Raw genomic sequence first — 8,409 nt, 5'->3', positions numbered from 1 at the left:
GCCCGTTTGCTTTCTTTCCGAGGCGACTGGAAAGCGAAAGTCCGCCGCGTGGGCTCGGATTAGCGGTTGCGGGCAGGGGGGGGGGGGGGGGGTTGTGCGCCCGGCGTCGTGTTTGTTTGGCGAGGCGAGCGGCCGCCGTGACCAGAAATACGCGGCGGGCTGCGGTGCGGTACAGACAGCTTCCGCCAGTCATCGAACGGCACGCAGCCGAGACATGGGACACCCGACAGCGCCTCAGACGTCCCGAGCAACACCCCAGACCTCACGGCGGAGCACAGCGTAAGAGTCACTGACGTCTTTGTAACAGAGCTGTGTGAATCTCTCTGCACGCACGAGACAACTACAGGGCGGTCAGAAGAGTACCGGCCCACCACTGTGCAAGCACACCGTCACACAACCAGACAAAACTACGGGGTGTTTCAAAAGGAACGATGTCAGTTCGAAACTACATACACTTGTTGTTGTTGTGGTCTTCAGTCGTGAGACTGGTTTGATGCAGCTCTCCGTGCTACTCTATCCTGTGCAAGTTTCTTCATCTCCCAGTACATACTGCAGCCTACATCCTTCTGAATCTGCTTAGTGTATTCATCTCTTGGTCTCCCTCTACGATTTTTATCCTCCACGCTGCCCTCCAATACTAAATTTGTGATCCCTTGATGCCTCAGAACATGTCCTACCAACAGGACACTTCTTCTAGTCAAGTTGTGCCACAAACTTCTCTTCTCTCCAATCCTCCTCAATACCTCCTCATTAGTTATGTGATCTACCCACCTAATCTTCAACATTCTTCTGTAGCACCACATTTCGAAAGCTTCTATTCTCTTATTGTCCAAACTGTTTATCGTCCATGTTTCCCTTCCATACATGGCTACACTCCGTACAAATACTTTCAGAAACGACTTACTGACACTTAAATCTATACTCGATGTTAACAAATTTCTCTTCTTCAGAAACGCTTTCCTTGCCATTGCCAGTCTACATTTTATATCCTCTCTACTTCGACCATCATCAGTTATTTTGCTCCCCAAATAGCAAAACTCCTTTACAACTTTAAGTGTCTCATTTCCTCATCTAATTCCCTCAGCATCACCCGACTTAATTCGACTACATTCCATTATCCTCGTTTTGCTTTTGTTGATGTTCATCTTATACCCTCCTTTCAAGACACTGTCCATTCCGTTCAACTGCTCTTCCAGGGACTTTGCTGTCTACATACACTGTGTGATCAAAAGTATCCGGACACGTGGCTGAAAATGCTTAAGGGGGGTAGGACGTCTTGGAGCAGGAGACACACCACAGGACACTATAATTTTCCACTGTCTATACTTTTACGAATAAATACATAAAACTTTGTCAGCATGACCAGGAACGATTCAGGTTTCACACTCATAGCAGTGGAAGTTCTAAAACATAATAAAATAATTTTTTCTGTGCGTGAGAAAGTTCATTATTTTTTCACTTCTATTGGCTGCGTTTGTTGCTATAGGTACACGTTTCTTCTTAAGTTAGAGACATTCATCGATGAATTTTGCACAGCATACAAACCATACTTACAGGTGTATGAAACTCTAGAAATTATTTAATTTATGAAAAAATGAATGTGCTGTTACATTTTAAACTTCATGTTTAGAAAAAACTCAAATTTTATACTTAATCATCTCAATTTTTTACCACAGTTTTTAATAGATTTCGAAAATTCTAGAGTTTCATACACCTGTAAGTATGGTTTGCATGCTGTGCAAAATTCATGGAAGAATCTTCCTTACTTATGAAGAAAAGTGTACCTACAGGAACAAATGCAGCCAATGGTAAGTGAAAAAAAGGAGAAATACAAATGTAAAAGAAAAAAAAAATATTTTCTTATATTTTTGAACTTTCTCTGCTATGAGTGTAAATCCTGAATCCTTTCTGATCATTCTGACAAAGTTTTATGAATTTATTTTTAAAGGTATACACAGTGGAAATTAAAATGTCCTGTGGTCTCTCTCCTACTCCAAGTCGTCCCGTTTGACGTCCTACACCTCTTACAAGTTCGTGGCGCCCTCCATAGCTAATGCTGGAAATCAGTGTGGTGTTGGCCCACCCTTAGCCTTGATGACAGCTTCCACTCTCGCAGCCTTACGTTCAGTCAGGTGCTGGAAGGTTTCTCGGGGAATGGCAGCCCATTCTTCACGGAGTGCTGCACTGAGCAGAGGTATCGATGTCGGTCGGTGAGGCCTGGCACGAAGTCGGCGTTCCAAAACATCCCAAAGGTGTTCTACAGGATTCAGGTCAGGACTCTGTGCAGGCCAGTCAATTACAGGGATGTTATTGTCGTGTAACCACTCCGCCACAGGCCGTGCATTATGAACAGGTGCTCGATCGTGTTGAAAGATCAAACCGCCATCCACGAATTGCTCTTCAACAGTGGGAAGCAAGAAATTGCTTAAAACATCAATGTTGGTCTGTCCTGTGAGAGTGCCACACAAAACAACAAGGGTTGCCACCGTCTCCATGAAAAACACGACCACACCACAACACCACCGCCTCCGAATTCTACTGTTGGCACTACACACGCTGGCAGATGACGTTCACCGGGTGTTCGCCATACCCAAAAACTATCATCGGATCGCCACATTGTGTACCGTGATTCCTCACTCCACACAACGTTTTTCCGCTGTTCAATCCTCCAATGTTTACGCTCCTTACACCGAGCGAGGCGTCGTTTGGCATTTACCTGTGTGATGTGTGGCTTATGAGCAGCCGCTCGACCACGAAATCCAAGTTTTCTCACCTCGCGGCTAACTGCCACAGTACTTGCAGTGGATCCTGATGCAGTTTGGAATTCCTGTGTGACGGTCTGGATAGATGTCTGCCTGTTACACATTACGACCCTCTTCAACTGTCGGCGGTCTCTGTCAGTCGACAGACGAGGTCGGCCTGTACGCTTTTGTGCTGTGCGTGTCCCTTCACGTTTCCACTTCACTATCACGTCGGAAACAGTGGACCTAGGGATGTTTGGGAGTGTGGAAATCTCGCGTACAGACGTATGACACAAGTGACACCCAATCACCTGACCACGTTCGAAGTGCGTGAGTTCCGCGGAGCGCCCCATTCTGCTCTCTCACGACGTCTAACGACTACTGAGGTCGCTGATATGGAGTACCTGGCAGTAGGTGGCAGTTTAATACGCCCCTGATATGAAAAATGTATATTTTGGGGTCTGTCCGAATACCTTGGTCACTTAGTGTATCATTCATCTCTCGTCATTTTAAAAATGAATGTGTTCCAACAAAAGTCTTTCATTGTACAATTCAAGTAGGTGGTAAAGTTGGTGATGATTTGGGAGGAGCCTGGGGACAAGAGAAGGCAGAGGAGGCGGGGGAGAGGGGGTGGGGGGTTCTTCCTAATGTCTGTTTCCACTCGGGTGTAATGGTCTAAGAAATCTTGGAAACGACAGGTCTAGATGCTGGACACACAGAGCATTTGTAATAGCATAGTTACAAGTTAATGCTTCTACGGGTATTTTGCAAAGTTTCCCAGGTTTCTAGCATCTTGTTACGAATAAATATTGACTTTTGAAATCGGGGGCCAACGGCCTTGCCGCAGTGGTAACACCGGTTCCCGTCAGATCACCGAAGTTAAGCGCTATTGAGCCGGGCTGGCACTTGGATGGGTGACCGTTCGGTCTGTCGAGCGTCGTTGGCAAGCGTGGTGCACTCAGCTCTTGTGAGACAAACTGAGGAGTCTCGTAAACAGACATACGGCCGGGAGAGCGGTGTGCTGACCACACAACCCTCCACATCCGCATCCAGTGACGCCTGTGGTGTGAGGATGACACGGCGGCCGGTCGGTACCGCTGGGCCTTCCGAGGCCTGTTCGGACGGAGTTTACTTTAGTTTAGTTTGAAATCGGGTCACTATCCTGCATAATCCACAAAAACATCTCAGCTTCATCCACATTTCACAAGCGACCCTGCCGTGTGTACCACAGGCATTTCGCCTCTTTTCCTGTCTGAGTCGCGTACGGTTCGCCAGCAGAACGATTCGCCGGTGAGACTGCGCGTCGGCCCGAGTCTCTCTAATTTCACTTTCGTGGCGTCTGAGAGAGATACACGAAGGAGGAAACAACATATTGCTTGACTCGTCCAGGGAAATATGCTCTCAGAAATTTAACTCTCTTTCAGCATCATTCAGGGGAATGACAACAGGGCTGAGGCGTGAACGGAAATGTGGACTGAGGAGGCAGGCGTACTAGGGTAGTTTGTGCAAAGCCACTGTGACCCTGTGCCCGGGTGGCGTAGTGGTTACTTCATCTGCCTACGGAGCAGAAGATCCAGGTTCGAAGCCTTTCCCTTTCATGTCCTGTGACTCTTACGACTATTGCCTGGTTTCCGTAAAAGTTGTACGTGACCTGTCCTTCCATGTGAAACGGTTGGTGCGGTAAAAGAAGGCAGATTTTAAGCAACTGTATGTTGCATTCCAAAAGTGTCTATTGTGTTACGTCAGAATCAACTCTTAGTACGTGTTCAAGTACAGAGAATCTCCTACCGTCTGAAGCAATCAAAAAATGGCTCTGAGCAGTATGGCACTTGACGTCTATGGTCATCAGTCCCCTAGAACTTAGAACTACTTTGTGGTGTCACCGCCAGACACCACACTTGCTAGGTGGTAGCCTCTAAATCGGCCGCGGTCCGATAGTATACGTCGGACCCGCGTGTCGCCACTGTCAGTGATTGCAGACCGAGCCGCCACACGGCAGGTCTAGAGAGACTTCCTAGCACTCGCCCCAGTTGTACAGCCGACTTTGCTAGCGATGGTTCACTGACAAATTACGCTCTCATTTGCCGAGACGACAGTTAGCATAGCCTTCAGCTACGTCATTTGCTACGACCTAGCAAGGCGCCATTACCAGTTACTATTGATGCTGTAAAACTTGTACCGTCAAGAGCGATGTTCACCAATTATGGATTAAACTTAAGTATTCTACCAGTTACCTTTTTCTGTAGTCTCATTGCTTTGTCCTGTTCCAGACCTCACGCCAGCCTGCGTGAGCTTAAACGCGTGCCTTTCGGCTTCTTCATCATAGTGGCTTGGCTGTCTTGCCAAGCCACAACATACTTAAACCCAACTAACCTAAGGACAACACACACATCCATGCCCGAGGCAGGATTCGAACCTGCGACCGCAGCGGTCACGCGGTTCCAGACTGAAGCGCCTAGAACCGCTCGGCCACCCCGGCCGGTCTGAAGCAATCGATTCGGTGTAAACACAGTTCTCGGAATCGACACAGGAAATGGGGAGTGCAACAGAATTGTATCGCACATCTTTGGGGAAACGAGCGAATTCGCCGAACACCCTGTTTGAACAGTGCGGCACAAAAGTCCGTTGACGCACAGGGTGCTCCAGAAATAGACGCGAAATAAAATACTATCGCGGGGTGGGTGCGTGGGCGTCGGCCCGCCGCGACGCCTCATTAGGCGCCGGCGCCGCTACAGGCTGTTTACCCACGCCGACGCCGACGCCGGCACAGGGTGTTTACAAAGGCAGAACCACCCACGCGGCTGCGGGAGTCCGCACGCATCCGCAACGTGTGTGGTGCATCACGCGCCTGGAATAGGGGGAGGAGGGGGGGGAAGGGGGGGGGGGGTGATGGGCCGTGTTTAGGCTCTCCAAATGTTTGCGAGGCGGCCGCCGTCGCAGAAATACCCGGGCCTGCGGTCTCTGTGCGTTGGCGTCGTGCGTAGCGGGGGGGGGGGGGGGGGGGGGGGCAGTCACTGACCTGGGGCGGTCCCGGCAGTCTGTGGACCAAGTGAAGCGCGTGGCAATGGGTGCTTCCTCCTGAAAGAGTTCCTAGCGCTACTATCCGTTCCATTGGCGTGTGTAGCGCGGGAAGAATGGCTTCTTAGTCGCCTCTGTGTGCACAGTAATTACTCTCCTCTTTTTAATTTTATTTATTCATTTCAATGTATTGAGGTAACGGCCTTGCCGCAGTGGCTATACCGGTTCCCGTGAGATCACCGAAGTTAAGCGCTGTCGGGCGTGGTCCGCACTTGGATGGGTGACCATCCAGGCCGCCATGCGCTGTTGCCATTTTTTCGGGGTGCAACTCAGCCTCGTGATGCCAATTGAGGAGCTACTCGACCGAGTAGTAGCGGCTCCGGTCAAGAATACCATCATAACGACCGGGAGAGCGGTGTGCTGACCCCACGCCCCTCCTATCCGCAGCCTCCACTGAGGATGACACGGCGGTCGGATGGTCCCGGTAGCCCACTCGTGGCCTGAAGACGGAGTGCTTTCAGTGTATTGACTTTCGATTCGTGGGCATGGAACCATCTCAGTAGTGGGGAGGAGATACGACAGGGTGTCCGAGGCGTGTTTCACGTCAGTAATGACGGTACGGATGTAAGGTGAACACAGTCCCCAGTCCGCAAGAGGAAAAACTCTCAGAGCTAGCCGGGAATCGAACGCGGTCCCTTTGTGTTAGAAATCTGCTGCGTTGCCCCCCCTCCCCCCCCCCCCCCAGCTACCGACGTGCACCAGTCCCTACGTGACAGCCACGCAGGGCGTTGTAATGTACGCCTAAATTTTCGACTTATGACTCTTTTTTTTCCCAAAATTTCTAAGTAGGCTTTCACGAAGTACTTGGCGTCCGTCTTGCAGTTCAGCCGTTCAGTTTTTTCAGCATCCCCGTCACACTCTTCCTTGAGCGAAACAGATCTGTGACAGACCGTGCTGCCCTTCTCTGTATAGGGTCAACATCGCCCTTCAGTCCTCTTTGGTACAGGTCCACCATACTTGAGTTGTATTCTTAGGATGGGTCGCACAAGTGTTTTGTAAACAGTCTGGCGATCCCAATATAGTAGTTATAGGATTTTTACGGTTTTTCTTTTCTTTTTGTGAAATGCACAGTTTTACGTTTCTGAACATTTAAAGTGAGTTGCCAGTACTTGCACAACTTTGAAATGTTAAGGAGGTCCGGTTGAGTATACTTGCAGCTTTTCTTTTAGACAATACTTCATTTCAGATAAGAGCATCGCCTGCTAAAAGTCTGCTCTGGCTATTAATATCGTCTGCACGGTCATTAATACATGGGTGCCAACACACTACCCTGGGGCGCGCCTGAAAATACTACTGCATCTGTCAATGACTGTCTGTCCAAGATAACGTGCTCCTTCCTCCCTATCAAGAAGTTTGAATTCAGTTAGAAATATCGTTTGACAAATTACGCGCTACAGTATATCGGTAACGTACACGAAATGAGATTTTTTTATGTTTATTTTAGACATCTAGTGCCATAGGACCAGATTGAGCTGCAAAAGTGTCAGTACATGAAATTACAACATAAAACTAATAACAAATAAAATAAAATGTTTGTTGTTGTTGTGGTCTTCAGTACAGAGACTGGTTTGATGCAGCTCTCCATGCTACTCTATCCTGTGCAAGCTTCTTCATCTCCCAGTACCTACTGCAGCCTACATCCTTCTGAATCTGCTTAGTGTATTCATCTCTTGGTCTCCCTCTACGATTTTTACCCTCCACGCTGCCCTTCAATACTAAACTGGTGATCCCTTGATGCCTCAGAACGTGTCCTACCAACCGATCCCTTCTTCTAGTCAAGTTGAGCCACAAATTCCTCTTCTCCCCAATTCTATTCAGTACCTCCTCATTAGTTATGTGATCTACCCATCAAATCTTCAGCATTCTTCTGTAGAACCACATTTCGAAAGCTTCTAGTCTATTCCTGTCTAAACTATTTATCGTCCATGTTTCACTTCCATACACGGCTACACTCCATACAAATACATTCAGAAAAAAACTTCTTGACACTTAAATCTATACTCGATGTTAACAAATTTCTCTCCTCCAGAAACGATTCGCTTGCGATTGCCAGTCTACATTTTATATCCTCTCTACTTCGACCATTACCAATTATTTTGCTCCCTAAGTAGCAAAACCCATCCATTACCTAATGTGTCTCATTTCCTAAACTAATTCCCTCGGCATCACCTGTATATGAACTCAAAAAAAAAAAAAAAAAAAAAAAAAAAAAAAAAAAAAAAAAAAAAAAAAGGAAAGAAAGAAAGAAAAAAAAAGAAAGACCAGCCATAAGTTTATGAAAACGCAATCAACAATATAACACAGGATTCAGTTCAGTTTTTCAAGGAACTCCTCGACATCATAGAAGGAGTGACCCGTGAGAAAATCCTTCAGTTTCGATTCAAAGTTTCGATTTGAAAGCGGATGGATTACCGCTAAGATTTTTCAATTCTAGTGGTAGCTCATTGAAAATGGATGCAGCAGTACGCCTTTCTGCCCAAGAGTGAAGGTTCAAATGGTTCAAATGGCTCTGAGCACTATGGGACTTAACATCTTAGGTCATCAGTCCCCTAGAACTTAGAACTACTTAAACCTAACTAACCTAAGGACA

The 8,409-nt window shown here is 47.6% G+C and overlaps 1 pseudogene; it reads left to right on the top strand.

The window, feature by feature from the left end:
- Positions 1-5,953: 5,953 nt before the first annotated feature.
- On the top strand, positions 5,954-6,071 carry LOC126109040 (5S ribosomal RNA; annotated as a pseudogene).
- The last annotated feature ends 2,338 nt before the right edge of the window (positions 6,072-8,409 follow it).

The sequence above is a fragment of the Schistocerca cancellata genome, chromosome 11 (assembly GCF_023864275.1).
Source record: "Schistocerca cancellata isolate TAMUIC-IGC-003103 chromosome 11, iqSchCanc2.1, whole genome shotgun sequence".
Lineage (NCBI taxonomy): Eukaryota > Metazoa > Arthropoda > Insecta > Orthoptera > Acrididae > Schistocerca > Schistocerca cancellata.
The sequence above is the reverse complement of the archived record's forward strand: the minus strand, read 5'-3'. Positions and strand labels throughout refer to the sequence as shown.